The 20,356-nt window shown below is 47.4% G+C and overlaps 1 pseudogene; it reads left to right on the plus strand.

Moving 5' to 3' along the window:
• LOC135197657 (U2 small nuclear ribonucleoprotein A'-like) overlaps positions 1-20,356 on the plus strand; it is a 45,305-nt pseudogene that overhangs the window by 17,196 nt on the left and 7,753 nt on the right.

Below are 20,356 nucleotides of genomic sequence, written 5' to 3' on the forward strand. Positions count from 1 at the left end.
CTTTGTACCTCCAGTATTGTTACCTCAACTTTTGCCAACCTCCAGCCCCCAGTATCGCCAACAAAAAATAATTCTGAGGATTGTACTTTTCTGTCTTGCTTGTAGCATAAGGTGTATTCTGCTTAATATAGAATGCAACCTTCATGCTAGAATGTTTATTGGCTCGTTGCTGAAGAAGTTATACACTTTCAAGAATTCTTTTCTCTCCTGTGGATTTTCATAGTAATAAACCTTCGGCTGAAGCCAACACTGTTGAACATTACCACCACCTTCACACATGGCCTCCTGCATTACTCTGTCAGCACCAGAATCTGTTGCCATGCATAGCTTGAGACATTCCCATCCCTGTGCTTCCAGCTCCCTACAATGGTGGTTACTGTTGCTGAGGTCCTTGCCCATCTGAATCATGAGATTTTAAAATTGTCATGCAGGATGCACTGCTTTCTCTCAAAGACTAATAGTGATTGTGAAAGGCATGACACCATTATTTTCATTATATAGTAGGGATCAAATTTTTCTTAGATTCATGGCTATTACAAAGACCTGTCCACAAAAGATTGCATTGGATTTTGTGAATTGCTTTATCCTAGTTTCCTTTGTGACAATGAGGGGAATGAGTTCAAAAATACCATTGAGTTAACATCATAGGGATTCTTCTCAGTTTTTCAGTGCCTTTGAATCTAAGACCAAATCTCTCCTCCTTGTAGATCAAGCAGGTGAACTGTCACAAAAGCCTGTACTCGTGTCCTTTACATCTGCTTTGAAAAAAAATTTTCTGTGCCTGTCATCTGTTCAACCCCACCTACCTTGGATCACTTTCTGGTAGCGTAACATGACCCTCTGGGATCTTACCACCCATCCTTTTTGTTACTCAAGACCATCAAGCACTATTGGTAATCTTTTGCATGGCTTGTAATTGAAATGGAACAGTTGACACACCATTTTGGGTGTGGTATTTGCAACTTTTAATGCTCTTGTCAGACTCATAAAGAAATTTCAGTAGCAGAATTGTATCAGGATGATGAGTCAGTGACTTGTGGATTTGATCTTCTTAAAGAGTTAATCTCAATCATTCACTTACTCTGGGTAGAAATCTAGGAATGAATAGGGCTTATGATTGTCCCAGGTGGAGGACCTCATGTTCTTGCCAGAAGAATGCCTGCTCCAGTGATTATCCCTTCCCATGAACAAGCATCCAGAGGTCTGCAGAGACAACTGTAATTCCATATCCTCTTTTTCAACCAGTTGCCTTACTGATGACTATTCTTATTGCAGTGATCATATATGCCCCAGAGACGTTTAATGTTACGGAACATGCACTCACAGTTAGTCATTGAGCCACTAAAGTAGTATATAAGCTGTGATTGATCTTGATGATTGCATTCACCAGTAACCTCCGGTGCACCAGTGACCAAGCTGATCATTTTTCAAGGTTATGGTTTTTAATACTCCTCTGGAAGGCAGTCACTGGCAATTGTGGGCATGCCCTTAGTCTTCATCAGTAGTGGCATCATATTTTCACATTTGGTTAGAGCCCAGCTGTAATTACAGTAATTTTGTTTTGAAGTGGTGTAATCTGTAATTTTTTGTTTTTTCATTTGTTATTTATGTATTATGCCATGTTTCATGATAAAGACTTTGATTCCATGGTCATACTTCACTTTCCTTCCTCCCTTTGATTTTCCTACCAAACATTAACTCCCCCAACCTCTTTTAACGCTTGCCCAAAAAAACATTTTGTTTCATGAATCTTACCTGCCAGATATATATATAGCTGTATTCTCCGAAGTCCGACAGAATTTCAAAACTCCTGGCACACGCAGTGGTCGGCCAGGTGGTAGGTTACCCCATTCCCCGCCGCTGGGAGGCGGGCGTAAGGAACCATTCCCATTTTCTGTCAGATATTTTCTGTCGCCGGTGCAGACAACAAGTGTTTTCTGCACCTCCGTCATTGGATTTTGGAACTCTTTTGGTCACTTGAGTATCCGATTGATTTTTTGGTTATTTGATTAGGATCGGTGGTTAGGCATACGCTAATTGTGGATTGTTTTTATTTGCTTGATTTTCCTTAAACTTACGATGTCTGGATCTAGTTCGACTAGGCCAGAGTATGTTGTGTGGAAGAAATGCAAGGTTAGGCTACCGAAAACTTCGGTAGACCCTCATACAGTGCGCAAATTGTAGGAAACATGTTTGTATGTTTGATGAGCGCTGCAACGAGTGTGAAAATATGTCTGATTCTGCGTGGAAGGCTTATGAATCATAGGTACGTAAACTAGAACGTGATAGTGTAAGGAGTCTTCCTCCAGGCGTGTAACACAAGTTACCCGTCCAGTAGAATTTATCCCTCCAAAGACCTGTGATGCCTTCGGGCCCTACAATAGTGTCTTTGGAGGGTAATACCCTATCTGTGATTCTAAAATCTTTGCGTAGCCTGGAATCATGTTTGCATTGGAAAGTTTATAGTAGTGTAGTGAAGTATAGTGATAAATGCCATGAGTGTTCATTCTATCGCGTAAGCGTATAATTTCTCATTGACAAAAAACACGACCGCGTGATGGCTCTCCCTACCTCGGTGAGGCAGAATGTAGTAGGGAGGTAGCTGTCCAAGTGTCTAAAATACTCTACGTTTGTTCATAAAACTTACCAGTCAGATATATGTATATATATATCTGCCGGGTAAAGGTGAACAAGCGATGTTTGTATCATAGTAATATTATTTTTGCCCTTACGTCATATTACTATCAAACGGTTGTATGGTTCAAGTTATATACTCATACCATAGTTACTCCTACGGAGGACAACCGAGAGTACGATTATTCTTGTTACATTTAATCGGTTCTCCCTGCAACTATTGAGGGGTTACCGGTTTCCCTATTTTTAAACATTTAAGGTAATGTTATGACAATACCAAGTTAGCCTTTTATATTTAGCAAATTCAGTTTCGCTTAAATATACCAGTTTGATGGATTTTGGTTTTCTGCTCTATAATGATAGTAAACCTATTCATTCGTTAGAATGGTGGGTGGGTAAGGTGGGCAAACTCAGCACGAGCATGGTGCATTGAGAACGACGAACGTTTCTCTGAGTCGCTGTCCACTAATGGCGTAATGCCAGAACCGTGCTCAGTTCCATCTGATTGTCTGCCATGCAGTTAGGTTACGTCTCTCTCTCTCCTGCGGGATTGACGGACTAACCGTATTTCTACCCTACAATCACGGCCTTAGCCTCGGGTTGAGGGGAATTCTAGCATACATGGCTGAACATCTTCACTTTGGCGAGAATTTTTTTCATAAAAAAAACAAATAATAAATTATATATATATGTGTATGTAGTATGTGTATATATATATATATGTGTATATATATATATATATATATATATATATATATATATATATATATATATATATATATTATATATATATAATATATATATATATATATATATGTATAGATATATATGTGTAAATGTATATGTGTGTGTATGTATATATATATATGTATTAGACCTTTTTTCGGTTCTGTTTACCGCATGGTAACAGAATTCTGTCCGAGTCTACAGCGGCATAGCACACATGATTTCCCTCGAAACAAAGAATGATGTGCAAGAGATGCATCAGTTAGCTCGCCCGAGACGTCCCTTGCTCGATTATGAAGGGGACTCCTTCCGCTGCCAAATACGACAGCGCCGAGCGCGACGCTCGGCAGGACGCTTGGATGGACGCACAACGTAATGCTTCTTCAGACATTCGCCGAGAATCAGAGAATAGTAATGGATCTCAGGAAGGAGACTTTTAGGAAGAAACAATGAACAATCTTCTACAGTGTCTTCAAATTACTCCTGTTTAAGTGAAACGCAGCCTTATTAGGGAAGGAAACATGCTCGGTGAGGGAATGAATGAATTGCAGGGGACCATTTCCTCGCTGGAGAAGTTTGTTTTCCCTGAATAGACTGAAATTCACACCTCTCCAGTTTTTCCTGCAGAAAAACTGGAATAGCATAGATGATCTAGAAATGATTCTGAACATTTCTCATAGTCAAGATTCGTCTATAGGTGATGTCATGGCTCATAATCTCATAGAATTTGAATCTTGAAAGATTACTTTAGTCTTCAGATACGTCCTCCAACCCCCCCGCGCAGGAGTTGGAACTCTCGGAGGGTCTCGCTCCCTCTTAGGAGAACGAAGACGCTATAGGTCGCACAGGCGGCATCGTCTTTGGTTCCTCGGAGGGGGACGCTTCTCGTCCGTTAGCTCCTTCTGCTTTGCAGTCGTCTCCTGGGCAATTGGAAGACTTTCCGCAGTAAAAGAGAGCTAAGATGTATGATGTATGGTCTCAGGGAGGGGGACGCTTCACGTCCTCTCTCTTTTCTACTGTGTTGCGATCTTCACCGGAGAGGACGTCTTCCGATGAGTATGCTTTGAGCGCTTCGTTCGCTCCTAAGATATATCCTTGGCGGTTCATGTGAGAAGGAGGAGGGCTTCCCCTCGCCCATCGTCTTCTCAAAGGATCAGCCTTTTGCCTGAGAAGGAATGTTCTCCATCGAAAAGGATGATTGTGTCTTTGCAACAACAACTTGTTTTGTTGATTGCAGTGAGAAAGGCAAAGCCACATCGCGAGAGGAAGGATGATAGGCTGCCAATCAAGAGTACAGGCAGTCCCTTCTCCTTCTCCTCGTTCCGCTCTTTCGCCAGTTGCCTTGCTCTCTAGATTCATGCGATTGGCTCCAGAGGTTGTCTAGAGAGCACGGTTACCATCTTCCCGAACGTGTGTCAGTTGAGAAGAAGAGGTCTTGGTTCGATGGCTTCGAGCCTCTTTTGAAGAATAGTTTCAGCCTGCGGCCCCTCAGTCTCCTCCTTCGCAATTGTTATCTTCGAAGGACGACTGGCTCATTCATGCCTCCACTCAAACGCGGTGGTGTCTGAAGGATTTTCAAACAACTTAATCGTGGTTGAAGTCCCTGGAACTACTGGTGAATTTCGAAAAGTCACCATTCTGATCCCAACCCAATCCATCGTGTATCTGGGGATTCAGATGGATTCAGTGGCTTTTCGAGCTTTTCCGTCCCAGGGACGTCAGCAGCAAGGCTTAGACAAAGTGTTAGCCTTCCTAAGGAAAGATTCGTGCTCGGTGAGGGAATGGATGAGTCTAACTGGGGACCATTTCCTCGCTGGAGAAGTTTGTTTCCTTGGGGAGACTGCACCTCAGACCGTTACAATTTTTTCTCAAGTACAATTGGAAAGAAAACAAGAATCTACACATGATAAATTGGAATTTCAGGAGAGGTAAAACATCACTTGAAATGTTGGCAGAATCCAGTGTAGCTGTTGGAGGGCGTGTCTCTCAAGCTTCAGAGCCCGACCTAGTGTTGTTCTCCGACGCGTCCACCACGGGATGGGGAGCATCATTAGGGGAAAGAAGTGGCAGGCACCTGGAGAGGGGAACAGGTGTCCTGGCACATAAACCTAAAGGAAATGGCAGCCATCTTTTTAGCTCTCCAGTTTTTCCAAGAAAAAGTCTCGCGTCGAATAGTCCAAGTCAACTCAGACAACACCACAGCTCTGGCGTACTTGAAGAAGTAGGGAGGAACACAGTCTCAGTCCCTTTTTGCTCTGGCAAAGGAGATCTTGCTGTGGGCAAGGGCACTGGACGTCATGATCCTTACGAAGTTTGTAGCATGAGTAGAGAATGTCTGGGCAGATCTCCTCAGCAGACGAGGTCAACTTCTGCCAACCGAGTAGACTCTGCATCAGGAGGTATGCCAAGAGCTGTGGGGGTTATGGGGACGTCCGCTCGTGGATATCTTTGTGACGTCCAGAACGAAGAGGCTTCCACTGTACTGCTGCTCCCCAGTACTCGACCCAGCTGCAGTGACGATAGACACACTTCTCTGGGACTGGACGGGGATGGACCTGTACGCCTTTCCCCGTTCAAGATCTTAGGGAAGTCATGAGAAAGTTTGCGGTGTCGGAAGGGATGAGAATGACTTTGTTCGCCCCGTTCTGGCCTGCGAGAGAGTGGTTCACAGAGGTCATGGCCTTTGCAGTAGACTTCCCGAGGACGCTTCCAGTAAGGACAGATCTACTCAGACAGCCCCACTTCGAGAGGTACCACAGAAGCCTCTTCGCTCTGAGTCTGACTGCATTCAGACTATCCAAAAGTTGGCCAGAGCGAGAGGCTTTTATACGTCAATGGCGAAAGCTATCGCCAGTGCAATAAGAGCGTTTTCCAACGCAGTGTACAATCGAAGTGGATAGTCTTCAGGAGTTGGTGCAAGAAGAAACCGGCATTTTCCTCCACCACGACCTGTGAGCCAGATTGGTGACTTCCTTTTCTGAGAAGGGATCTAAACTTGCAGTCTCTACAATCAAGGGTTATAAGAGTGTGCTTTTAGTTGTCTTTAGGCACAGAGGCCTGGACTTGGCGGACAACAGAGACCTTCACGATCTCTTGAGATCTTTCGAAACGATGAAGGTTCAACAACCCAAGTTGCCGTCTTGGAACTTGGATGTAGTTCTGAAGTTCCTCATGTCCAGTCCATTCGAACCTATGCATGAGTGCGAGCTTTTATGAATTCTTCTTGGTTCCATAACAATATGTCATAAAGGACATATGAGCTGTCACTTACGGGAGATGCAATTCTGTGTTGACCTCCGTTACACGAAGGATGTCAATTCAACCTACAAGAGATCCTTTTCTCTTGTTTGGTTTTGCGTGTCTGCGGTATTACGTTGTTGCTTGGGTTCATAGGGGGAGCCGACAACGTGATCCGTTCAACTAGTGAGTTAATTTTTTAGTTTAACTCTTTTTAAAATTAAGCGCTAACCCTCGTGTTAGGATCAGGTGATCGGGATCGGTGTTGTGCTCCTTAATTATGCTAATAGGCATAGGTATATGGTCATATGATGGATTAGCACCCATTGACAAATGCCAGTTTAGGCTTTGCCGAGTAAGTGGATAAGACCCCATCGGCAAACCCACAAGAACTCTTACCCATAGGTCACATCCTCGCTGAGGCTCTTGAGACGAAGCAGACTCCTAAGCAATAGCAGGAAAGTCAACCCTCCGTCTGAAAAGATAGGAACCAAGGTTTATAAGAGGTCCTTCTGATAACTTGTGGTGTTTGGTCAGGAAGCCAAGGTTACCAGTGTCAAAGAATGCTTTGGCTTTTTTCTTGAGGGGCACCATCAAGGAAGTGCATTCATCCTGTCAAGACAGTGATTGATGAAAGTGTTGAAGGTGAATGCGCATGGACCTGAGGGCTATTTTCTACGTCGGTAGCCTTCCAAAAGAACATGGGCACTCAATGACATCTTGAATGCCACATTTTGGCGTAGTAATTCAGTGTTTGCCTCTCACTACCTTCGGGGAGGTGAGGATTACATACGAGAACTGCTACTCTTTGGGCCCATATGTCGCAGCAGACAATATATTGGGGACAGAGAGTAGCACTCTTCCTATCTTTTAGAAATAATATGTTAGTTTGGACTTTTTAATTTTATTTATTTTTATTTTTTTAGTTTGTTCATACACGAAACAAACCTTCGGTCTTAACATTAGGATTTACTAGGATTTACTAGCGCCAAGCTGGAAACCGGTAGAATTAAAATTACACTTGTGAGATCCAGGGACTAATGGCATCTATACCAGGTCACGGGGCATGTATACCCAGAATGCCCACGGTTACCCGTGACCCATCAGTTATTTTCCTACCGCCTTTAAGATAAGACGTGTACTGTCTATCTCATTTAAAGCCGGTTTTTTCAGTTTGCTCGTTCTTTATCCATTTCATTTTTTATTTTTCATTCCCTTTTCTTTCTCCAAGTGTGATCAGTGTGTGGTAAGAGTGTATACGTGTATGATGGAGAATTTTGCCTCAACATCGGGATCGTCTACCGCTTCGAAGAGGAGACAAAGGAAATGCCCAGGAGTCAGTGGCTTCCCTTGTTCTAGGTTCCTAACCTCGGTGTCGACGGATCCTCATCCAACGTGTAGTAGGTGCAGGGAAAACGTATGTACGGTTACTAATCCGTGTTCTGTTTGTCGCGGTTGGTCGGTGGAACAGTGGAAGAAGTTCTATGGGAAAAGCCAATACAAAAGAAAGGGGGTGACGCCATCTTTGGATGACCCAAACTTACCTGCTTCTTTTGTATTCGGTAATAAAAACAGGCTGCTCCATATGTTTCTCCACCTGCTTTTGAATTGTCTCATACCCCTTCGGTTTCTCCTAGCGGTTCTGTATCGGAAACGTCAGGAGGGGCCTTGGGTAATTTTATGAATAATTTGCACTCTCCTTTGTTCCCAGCAAGTAGAGGGGGAGATCCGCCATCTTTGTTCCAGGCTCCTGCTACTCAAGCGCATAGGTTAGATGGTACGTGGTCAGCGCTAGGCCTACCAGGCGTACCAACCTTGGATGGTCTGCTTGATGGGCAGTTATATGACGTCACGGTTCCAAGCAGGGTCCGGTCAGCGCTGAAATGTTCGCCTCATCCCCCGGGCTTGCAATTTATGGGAATTAATGCCGCTGCTTCACCATCCCACTCAGTATTTACAGCGATGCAGAACGTGGGAGGTAGTTTGGCAGCAAACGTGCGGTGGCCAGCAGAAACCTCTCAGTCTCTCCCTACGAGAGGGATGACGTCACAACATACGTCACACTCTGAGATGGCAGGCGTGATGACGTCACAGACCGATTCTCGGCCTTTTCGCTGCTCCCAGACGCTTAATACGCCTTCTGACCCGTCAATGCAAACTGTAATGCAGAAATTACAGGATATAGAGGAGAGAATGAATAAAAGAGACAAAAAGAAAAAGTGTGATTCACCTTCTTCGTCTTCTTCCTCTAGTTCGCGTCATCGCTAAGTCCGATAACGTCACGGCGAGCGCCAGTCAAGCGTTGGAGGAGGATTCGGGAGTTCCTAGCGGATCCTCGGGCCAAGAGGAGAAGAATCAATTCTTTCCTCATTCTTCGGACCAAGACTGTCATTTCCAAGTCAGCAAGAAGGTCGGAAAATCAGTGGCTATTAGGCACAAGGTTGGCAGAACGAAGCCGTTCGCAAGAGTCCGAACAGCGAGAGAGGGTGACGGCCGGCGAGCTAGAGGCCGAGGCGGAGTTGCCAGTTTGGATCGCAAAAAAAACTGCGATACCTCTGGTAAAATCGACGTTTGGCGGCGAAAGGTGCAGCAGAGGATGGAATTCAGGTCCCAGTTTCGCCCGTCCCGTAAGGGCCGTTCAAAATACGTACGAAGGACGATAAGGCTCCTATTAAAAGTACGAAAAATAGAGAGTTGGCAACCTCGGCGGATACGTTCGTGGAAGGCAGTGTCCGTCTGGATAGAAGGCCGAGGCCGGGCTCGCCGACGCTCGAAAACGATGCCAATGCTAATAGAGACGAACTTACCTCTGTCTTAAGGGAGCCTTCATCTTGGAGATCTAGACGAGATTTCGGCTCTAGATCCTTGAGCAGAGAAAGAGTGAGACGTTCTCGTTCCCCTGCTGACTATCTGGGATCGAGCCAACAGCGGCCAGCGAAAGATCAAAGAGACCGCGGCCGTAGGGGCAGGCGGCCGTGGAATTCCGGGCCGTCTGTCAGAAGATAGAGGCGAGACAACATCTCTCGTGACGGAGAGTGGTACACTAGAGCCGGAGGAAGCGGAGAAAACCAAGAGTTTCTGGCCTCGTATGCAGAGGTTATTGATTTGATTCGTCAATTCAATAGCCTTTCGGAGAAGACAGAAACACCGGCCAGTATGCTTCCTCCTGGAATTGACATGGCGTTTGGACTAAGAGGGATACCAAGGTGTCGTATGAATTGCCTTGTTCGAGTCATGCGGATCGGTCTTGCAACACGTAAACGCAAAGATTGCAGGGAGGGATAATTCCTTAAGATCTAATAGACATTTAAATTTATTCCCCTCCAATGATAAAGCAAAGGAAATATTATACGACACCGAAGTCCCTTTGCTGTCTAGACAAATGAACCCTAATGTTGTAAGGTTAAGGCCTGGATTAACCTTGGATCAGGTTAAAATGGAGTGCCCTTCGATTGGACGTACCAAGAGGCTGCTACGTTAGAAGCAACAGCTTCTTCTGTCCTTTCAGGCTACGTCCTGGTTAGACCTTTGGTCAACAGCAGTGGCGAAAATTGCATCCTCGGAAGCAACAAGGAAAGTAGTGGATGAACCATTGTTCATTAGATTACTACAGTCAGGGTCCAAGGCGATTGCGTACTTGACAAACGTAAGTGCCAATGTTTGGGCAAATATCCTGCTAATGAGGAGAGATGCAGCATTGGCTAGACTAAGCCGCAATGTGGATTTGGATTCCCTGTTAGCAATGAGGAATGGGGATATCTTGGAATCGCAACTACTGTTTGCCAGAGGTCATACTGGAAGAGGAGATAGATAGAAGAAGGATGGACACTAACGATAGGTTGGTGCAACAGGCAGTTAGGAAAACCTCTAACAGTCAAACTACTCCTTTGGAGGGAAGACAACAGCAGATGTCTCGAAAGAAGACAGTGAGACATAGCATCCCTAATAGAGTCACAAGACCCTCTTCCCCAAAGAGGATAACTCATCGGCCCTTTCACAATAGAAAACAACAGAGGAAGGGGCAATAGGGGAAGAGGGAGAGGCTCAAGAAGATAGGATGGGCGCCTCCCCATCACTGCGGCCACACCAGTGGGGTTGCCTGGCAAATCACTGGAAGGTGTGGCAGGAACTAGGGGCAGAGCAGTGGGTGGGTGGATGTTCTCAGGATCGGGTATTTTGATTCCGTTCGAGGTAACCCCGCCCCTGACAGATCAACCATTACCCCACGTCACTTATGCCCCCACAAATCTCAGAAGGCCACTATTCTGCAGGACGAAGTGAAGAAGATGATGGAAAAAAGGAGCTGTGCAACAAGTATGCAGTCCGACAAAAGGCTTCTACAGCAGGATTTTTTCCTGGTACCCACAAAGCCAACGGGGAGTGGAGGACAGTAATAGACCTGTCAACGCTGAATCGTTTATAAGGAAAACCAGTTTCAAGATGGAAATTCCGAAAACGGTTCTACAAGCAGTCAGAATCGGAGACTTTATGCTGACAGTCGATCTAAAGGACGCATACTTTCAGATACCAGTCCATCAGTCTTCAGGAAATTTCTCCGCTTCAGTCTTGCAGGGAAAGCTTTCGAGTTCAAGGTCCTGTGCTTCGGATTGACAACGTCTCCTCAAGTTTTTACAAGAGTGTTCACCCTCGTGTCGGCGTGGCCGCAGCTCAGGGGATCAGGCTAATAAGATATCTGGACGATTGGCTGGTGATAGCAAAGTCCAGGGAGGATTACTCAGGGACGAGGGCGGCCCTCCTGCAGCTTTGTCACAGCCTAGGTATTGTGGTGAATCAGCAGAAGTCGCAGCTGGATCCAAGTCAACGTTTGGAATATCTGGGAATGGTGATAGACACAACACAAGCCAAGTATTCCCGACAGACCAAAGAGTAGAGAAATGCAAACAAGTGGTGAATGCCTTTCTGGGAAAGCAGACACAGCCAGCAAGACAGTGGCAAGGTGGTGCTGGGAATCCTAACCTCCCTGGAGAAGCTAGTACCACAAGGAAGGCTACACCTTCGGTCCCTACAATGGAGGATGAAGGAGTTTTGGTCACCAACAGTAGATCACCCGTACGAGCAAATTCCCTTGTCGGCAGAAGTGAGGAAAGACTTGCTGTGGTGGGTGGACGACGACAATCTGACAGTGGGGTGTCCCCATCAACAATCCTCCCCAGACCTCTTGCTGTTCTCGGATGCGTCACTAGAAGGCTGGGGAGCCCATATGGAGGAGTTGATGGTGTCAGCAAAATGGAGTTGCAAGGACAGAGAACTCCATATAAACGTGCTGGAGTTTGAAGCAGCTTTCCTGGCTCTACAAGAATTCAGGGAGAGAGTAAAGGGACACTCAGTGGTATTGATGTCAGACAACACCACAGTAGTAGCTTATATAAACAAGCAAGGAGGCCTAGTTTCTCGGCAGTTACATGTGATGACAGTTCAACTTCACCAGTGGGCTATAGAGAACCTGGTAGACATCAAGGCCAGGTATATTCCGGGAAAAAGAAACATAGTGGCCGACAAGTTGAGCCGCAGGGATCAGATTCTGGGAACGGAGTGGTCCCTACACCAACAGGTAGTGGACAGGATGCTCATGTTGTGGGAAGGACCGATCATAGACCTATTCGCAACCAGGTACAACAAAAAGTTGGAAGTGTATTGTTTCAGTAGTCCCGGACGCAGAGGCAGTAGCAGAAGATGCGCCTACAACACCCCTGGGACAATCTGGACGTGTACGCATTTCCTCCATTTTGTCTAATCCGTCAGGTTTCTGAACAGGGTAATGCGGTCTCAGAACCTCAAGATGACCCTGGTAGCCCCGTTTATGGCCGAAAGCAGAGTGGTTTCCAGACCTACTGGAACTCCTAGTAGATGTGGCCAAGAGAGTTACCTCCATGGAGCAACCTTCTGTGTCAGCCTCACGTGGAGAGGTACCACCAGTCGGTGAAGTCCCTATCGCTTCACGGGTGGAGCTGTCAAGTATCTCCTCCGAGAGCGAGGTTTTCGCAGAAAGCAGCAACTCAGATGGCAGGTAATATCAGAAAATCATCTGCGACAGTATACCAAGGGAAGTGGTCAGCATACTGTGATTGGTGTCGTAGAGGGAACGTGTCTCCACTCGGTACCACTATTCAGCAGTAGCAGACTTTCTGATATATCTCAGAACAGAAAAACATATGTTCCTGTATCTGCAGTGAAGGGGTACAGGGCTGCTCTAGCCTCAGTCTTACGAATGAAAGGAGTGGACATATCGTCTTCATGGGAGTTGGCCATGCTGATGAGGAGCTTTGAAGCAGTCATGCCCACCAAAGGAGCTAAAAGCCCCAGATTGGGATCTGACCAAGGTACTGAGTAGTCTGAAAACAAAACCCCCCTACGAACCACTAAGGCAGTCCACGGATAGGCAGCCTGACCCTGAAGACAGTCTTCTTATTGGCCCTGGCTTCAACCAAAAGGGTGGGGGAGCTACATGGCCTCTCATATCTCATAAAGCACTCGAGAGGTTGGAGATCAATGGTGTGTGAGTTTGTCCCCAGAATTCGTGGCAAAGACCCAAAATCCAACAATAGTAGACGGCAGATTCGACTCCTTTACCATACCTTCCTTGGCAGACTTTGTAGACAACGACAAAGCTGAAATGCTCCTGTGCCCCGTCAGGGCACTAAGGGAGTACTTAAAGAGAACAAGGCACCTCAGGCCGGGTGCCAGAGGTTGTTTCGTAAGTACAGGACGGAACAAGAAGGAAGTGTCCAAGAATACAATATCATTTGGCTAAGGGAGACGATCAGAGATGCTTATACTGCAGAAGACAGAGGGTCAGATAGCCAGGTGGGAGCTAGAGCTCATGACATCAGGGGTGTGAGTGCTTCCCTGGCATTTAAGAAAGAACATGTCTGTGGATAAAATTCTGAAAGCTGGCGTGTGGAAGCGCCAAACAACTTTCACCTCATTTTATTTGAAAGATGTTGCCCATAGATCCTTGGACACCTTTTCCTTGGGTCCAGTGGTGGCGGCCCAACAAGTGATATAGTTCATCCAGTGCCCTGGCGGGTCAGTTTGCGTCTAGTCTAAGATGAAGGTATGAAAGTAGAATGAATGGGATGACTGGTCTTTTTCTTTACTACTTTCTTCCTACTCCTTTAACTATGGGCAATATGAAGGAGAGTACCGTCATGTGCTGGAACGGACTAGATGCAGGTGAGATGGTCAGCCATACTGTGAAGCTATCTAGCTGATGATATACTTTTCAGTAGCAACACACCCCTCTGGATAATAAGGAAAGAGGGGTGAAGGTGGATCCAGTCGCAAGGGACAAGAGTAAACAGTAGAATGGTATCTACACCCAGTGGGGAGGAAACCAATAGATCCGCTATATCTTTGGTCCTAGGTTCATTGTCCATTCTCCTTAGAATTTCCCTATATATTCGGAAATGGATAAGGTGCAAACTCCCAGTCAGTTGTAGAGACTTACCTCCCTCCAATAGTAAGTCTATCCTAATGTTAAGACCGAAGGTTTGTTTACCAAATTTGTACTAATTTGTATTTTTCATAACTAACAAACCTGAGGTCTTAACAGTTAAAGGCCCACCTCGAACCACCCCTCTAGCAGTCTAACTGGGTTAGAAATATAACTGATGGGTCACGGGTAGCCGTGGGCATTCTGGGTATACATGCCCCGTGACCTGGTATAGATGCCATTAGTCCCTGGATCTCACCAAGTGTAATTTTAATTCTACCGGTTTCCAGCTTGGCGCTAGTAAATCCTAATGTTAAGACCTCAGGTTTGTTAGTTATGAAAAATACAAATTAGTTACAAATTTGGTATTTTTATTATGTTTATGTAGGTGTTTTAGTTTTTTTTTGTGGTCTTGGGTAGGCCGCCTTAGGCGGCCTTCCCTCCATTAGCCTTGGTTTTACGAAGTTTAACCAGATAGGCTAGGTCAAGGTGGTAATGTTTTTGCTTCGCCCTCATAGTAGGGTAAAATGTTTTTTGTCACAGTGTGGTCACGCCCCCATTGACAAATCATCTGGAGCGCACCAGCTACATAGGTCACGTCCTTGCTGGCCACCTCCAGTGAAGCATTAACCAGCATTCGGTGTCTATAACAACACCTATATGATCTGTCACATTGTGGTCACGCTCCCCGTGACAGTTCATTGAGCGCACCAGCTACACAGGTCACGTCCTTGCTGGCACCTCTAGGAATGCAGTACCGAAATTGGAGGTCTATAATATAGGATCTAGTTTGCATTGTGGTCACGCCCCCGTTGACAGATCCTCTAGAACTCAACAGCTTCACAGGTCACTACCTAGCTGGAGTCTCTAGTAAAGCAGAAGCAGACTTGGGTGACGGTACTCACGAAGTCAGCTATGCTAACAGTTAAGGAACCAAAATATCAATCATATATATGAAATTGTTTCCCAAAATCGAATCTGTCTCCCCTTCCTCCAAAGGTGGGATTCAGCTATATATATATCTGGCAGGTAAGATTCATGAACAAAATGATATTGTTATGATACAATAAAGTTTGTTCATACTTACCTGGCAGATATATATAATCAAAGTGCCCACCCACCTCCCCTCAGGAGACAGTGGCACTAGAAAAATCTGACAGAAAATGGGATGGTTCCTTACCCGCCCGCCTACAGCGGCGGGAATGGGTACTACCACTGGCCGACCACTGCGTGTGCCGGGAGTTTTGAAATTCTGTCGGACTTCGGAGAAACAGCTATATATATATCTGCCAGGTAAGTATGAACAAACTTTATTGTATCATAACAATATCATTTCCTAGCTGTCCTGTAGTTATTTAAGTCTCCTGTTTAGTGGCCCCTTTTTTAAGTTCTCACATTTATTCTGCTGTTTGTCCATGGTGCAGTTGAATCTCTTACAATCCTCTATTGCCTCCTTAGACAAAATTTTAGTGTTTTAATACATTGAACGAATATTTTCCCTTGATGACATTGAGGCTGCACCACTAAACGATTGTATTTTTCAGGTCGAGTTCTTGACTTCCGGAGAGTAAGAGAGCGAGAGAGGGAGATGGCAAAGAAATTGTTAAGAGCAACTTGGAAAAGAAATACAGAAAGAAGCCAAAAAGGCCAGAACTTTTGTTCCTGGTGCTGGAGGCATGATGGATACTCGACCTGCTTTGGGTATGATGAATTTAACTTGTTTAAGTCTGTCTTTGTGAACATTTTAATGATTTTTTTTTCATGTTCATATAATTTACAATTAATCTTTGTTAGGGGTTCCATGTATGTAGAACTGCCTGGGCATGGCATACTGAGCAAGTAGTTTGAAATATTTTACATTATGAGAAGGGCTTGAATTGTCCCAATTTGTGCTGTGTAAGGTACATTGAGAAATTATTTCCTTCAGAAATTTACCTTCATTAGGTGAGGTAAACCTGTAGTAGATTAAAGCATTATAGTATGGCTTATTATCCCTTTCGTGTCCTGTACTTTACCAACAACTTGATGCTCAGTGTTTTTTTAGCCCCCCAGTTGTTGACTTTTTATGGTGAAAATTATGACTTGTGTTGCCATATAGTAGTCAAGAGGCTTTCAAGTTTAGTAACAGGATACCCTGCAGAATAGTTTTTTAAGGTTTCATCAATTTGTTTCATCTTTTACATGCAGTGCCTTTATCCCACACCTCCAGTTGGTACACAAGGGCAGATTGCAGTGTCTTCCTGCTGTTATTTATTTTTCAAAACAGTTTGGTACAGTACTATTATTTTTCAAATCAGTATGGTACAGTACTATTATATCATTACCAAGCTTTATGTTGGACATGTCCAAACCTTCGCAGTCCTTACTCCAGTGCATAGAGATACACCTGGCTTCCATTTCCTCATTCATAATGCAGTCTTCCCACCATAATCAGGCCTTGCATCCTAACATTCTGTGGTCACACATTTTCCTTGTCAGTACATACTCGTGTTTCTTCCGCATTGAGTAGTGAAGGCCTTATGTACCATTCTTCAAATTTGCTCTCTACTAATGGGAATTTTTATTTACCAGTGGTCCCAGCTATTCTCCATTTCTTTCATGTACAGCTACTCTTTTCCTTACTGCACTCACGACTTCTCTTTCAGAGTCCAGTGTGCCCCCAATGTAGCAGAAATTCCCTACTTTTAAGAGTTGTTTATCTATCAGAGCAGGATCTCGTTATGCCTCTTCCCCATTTGTTCATATACAATTCAGGCATTGAAAATCTCCCTAACTTCATGTATACTTTGTAATCCTTGTCACTCTTTTACTTCACATATATTTTGTAATCCTGAGCACCTCCTGTAACATCATCATACACCTTGTTTACATGGCCACATTTTGTATTTGTACTTTTTATTTTTTTGCTTCAATTCCAAAGTCATCATAAGCTTTGTTTGTTTCCGCCACGGCATACAAACCTCGGTCCTTTTACAATTATGGAAAGATACTAGCGGCAGCTGGATAGGTCGTAAGCTTTCGAACAAGGGGTTCGGTAGTTAACTGCTTGTCCCCCGACAGGCGCGCGCGCGCGCGACTGGGAGGTAAACAAATCACTTTTGCTTTCGGCCTCACAGTGGATGGACGTGTGTGTTCGCTCTCTGCCCGCTGCTCGTCGTTTGCTTTCTAGTTTGTTTGTAATTGTGTATGAAAGAGCTTGTAAGTACAGTTTTTCTCTCTTATCATATTAATTACGCTGCAATTGAATTATGATGGAATCTCCACGCCTCGCTACCCCCAAGGAGACTTTGCCGGGTACCGAAGGGCGCAAATGCGGGAAGTTCAGATCATTCCCCGAGATTGACCCTCATGTGTTGTGTGCTCGTGCCGGGGGCGCGAATGCACCCGGGCCGAGCCCTGTGATGTTTGTATTGACTGGTCGGAGTCGCAGTGGACATTGTATGAGGGCAGGAAGAAGCGAAGGCCTCCAAAGGAGTCGTCGGGAAGCTCTCCCGCGACTCCTTTGGTGACGGACACTTCGTCTTCTTTCCTGCCGCCCGCTCAACTTCCACGTCTCGCGCCTTCCCCTTCGGGGGCGGTGTTCTAGGTCCTTCTCCTCTCCCGATGTGTCGAGTGTGGAGGAGGGCGCTAGATACCCCGACGTAGAGTTGTACTCTGGGTCCTCTATCCGCTCGTCTGCGCGCGAGCGGGTAGAGGATCCTCCTAATCACCCGACTTTTGCCTCCTCAGGTGCGGTTGCCGTGAAGGATGACCTCGGACAGGTGTGGGCATCGTTGGGACTGGCAGGGCGTGCCGAGTGTCCAGGGCTGCTCTATCATCTCGCTGGCTCCGTGGCGGTTACGCATGCTACGGTCACAAACCACCACCACGACCCTGACAACACCTGGCTACGCGTCACCTCCTCACCTGGTGTACACCCAGCACGCGGTCTCTGTGACACCCACAACATCGGTGCAGGGGCCAGTCGCCGTAACTCGGGGGAGTGTGATGCCCCGCCACCTGGTTTGCCGTGCTGCCGCGACCGGACTTCATGTGCCCGAAGAGCTCGCCCCCTGGACCTCCCACCGGTACCGATGACGTCTGTGCCGTTGGGTCGACCAGCTGCATCTGCCGTACCATGCCGTGACCACCGCTGCTGTTCCTGTTCCTGATCCTGCCGTGTCTGCTGCCGTTCCTGTGATGCCTCGCACCTGCTGATGTTGTTCCCGTTCCTGGCGCCGCTGCTCCCGCCGATGCTGGTCTGTTCGACAGGTACGTGCCTGGGCCCTGTTGCTTCGGCAACAGCAGCCCGGCTCCGTCCTGGATGACAGACCTGACGTCGGTCTGAGGAGGTTGACGAAGAAGAAGAAGAAGGAGGAGGAAGTGTCGTCGTCGTCTTCATCGTCTTCTTCGTCCGTCGTCGTCTGCCGCCTCTCCCCTTCTTCTTCTAAGGCTCCCGCCTATAAGAAGAAGAAGGTCGTCCTCCCCCCCCCCCTAAGAAGTCTCCTTCGGGAGGGGCTTTCTAAGGGCCCTCTCGCTCTGGTGAGACGGGGGGTTCTTCCGCTGGTCGCCCTGCTCCTTCGGGAGCAGGGACCCGTCTCTTCTCCCGCAAGGAAGAAGACTACGGGACCAGAGGGGTGCCGGCTAACACCGGCACTGCCTCACCTGCTGTCAGTGTTCTTGGCCACAGCAGCAGGATCCGGCTCGGCCGCTCGTTCGCGAGAGGTACCGAGTGTACGGTCGCCTACCAGCGACCGTGCAGCAGGAACCAGACCTCTGAGTCCGCTCAGCGTCAGGTTCACGGCACGGAGGGCGGAAGACTGGTGACAGCCGCTCACGCGACTCTCACCAGACCAGCTCTCGCTCTCGCGGCGAGCAGCTGGCTACCCGGGCGGACGTGGACGGTCCATGACCGGCCACGGGCTGAGGCTGGGAGGAGGTCCCCCCGTTCGCCGCACCAGCCACGGCTGGTACCAGCGAACTGACGCACCGTGAGGACACGCACCGGTCTCACCGTGACAGTGGAGCTCGCCGGTCGCCTGACCGTCGCTCTTACAGAGAGCGATCGGGTACGGTAACCAGCACCAGCTCCTCTGACACACGAGACCGGGGCCGCTGTTCTCGGTCCAGCCGTTATCACAGCGAGACGGCTCGACTAGGTCTGCAGCTCGATCGCCACCGCGGGTTGACGATCGCCTGCAGTCCTCCAAGCCCGCTGGTTCTGCCAGTGAGCGAGGAGAGAGCGTCAGGTCTGCCTCTCCCATACCTTCAACCTCCTCGGGTTACACCGGGAGGGGCGAGGTATTGAGGAGTGATCGTGAAGGGTGCGCCCTTCAGGATCCCGCCACGTCGTCGTACGTACCAGGCTCGGTTCTCGGACCAGCCAGGTCTTACGCACAGGTGGTTGGAGGAGACCGATGAGGGGGCTGTCGCCTTGCTTCCTCTCCTTGAGGGAGGAGGGTCTCGGGAGGTGCTCCTGTTTGAGGGACTGGACGGTCCGACTCCACAGGATGCAGTCACTCCTGAGATCCGAGGGAACTTTGCCGAGGTTATTGCGCTGATTCGTCAGCACAACGACCTCGGGGAAGGATCGCCGCTCCCACCATCCGAGCCCACGTCCCGGCTCGAGTCGTTCTGGGGCCCGAAGAGGGAACCCAGACCGACGGTGGGTTTGCCGCGGTCAGAGCTGGCTGACTCAGTGCTGGACCAAGTCGAATCACTTGTCTCTGGACAGGACGGTTTCACTGAAGTCTGGCAGGTCTAGCAAGCTACTTCCACTCCTCTGCTACGACATCGGCGGTTTTAACGTGCCATCTGAAGATCCGATGCGCCCAAACAGGTGAACCCGGAGTTAGCGAGGCTGACTCCGGGTGTGTCTCTGCAACAGCTCCTGTCCGAGAACCTGTGGTTCTCGCAGCAAGAGGCACTAGGCCTGGAATCTACCGCCATGGCAGCTTTCCAGGCCGTCTCCTGGCTAGATCTGTGGTCCCTCACAGTATCTAAGGGTCGCAGCCAACTCTGGGGGAACTTTCTCCCGAAGATGACTCGGCCTTCAGGAGACTTTGCCAGTCTGGGGGAAGAGCCATCTCTTTCCTTGCCCACCAGACGGTGAACCTGTGGGCCAACCTGGTTCTCCGACGAAGGGACGCTGTCCTTACTCGGGTTTCCAGGGCGCCGGGCGTGAAGCGGCATGGGACTTCGAAACGGACCTTTACGGAGTTCCACGTCTCTCTTCCCAGGAGAGATGGTGGACGCTGCGGTGGACAGACGGCGCACTGAGGACAGTGACCGTCTGGTTCACCAGGCAGTCTCGAAGGCTTCTGGGCA

Source organism: Macrobrachium nipponense, chromosome 21, assembly GCF_015104395.2.
Source record: "Macrobrachium nipponense isolate FS-2020 chromosome 21, ASM1510439v2, whole genome shotgun sequence".
In the NCBI taxonomy this organism is placed as follows: Eukaryota; Metazoa; Arthropoda; class Malacostraca; order Decapoda; family Palaemonidae; genus Macrobrachium; species Macrobrachium nipponense.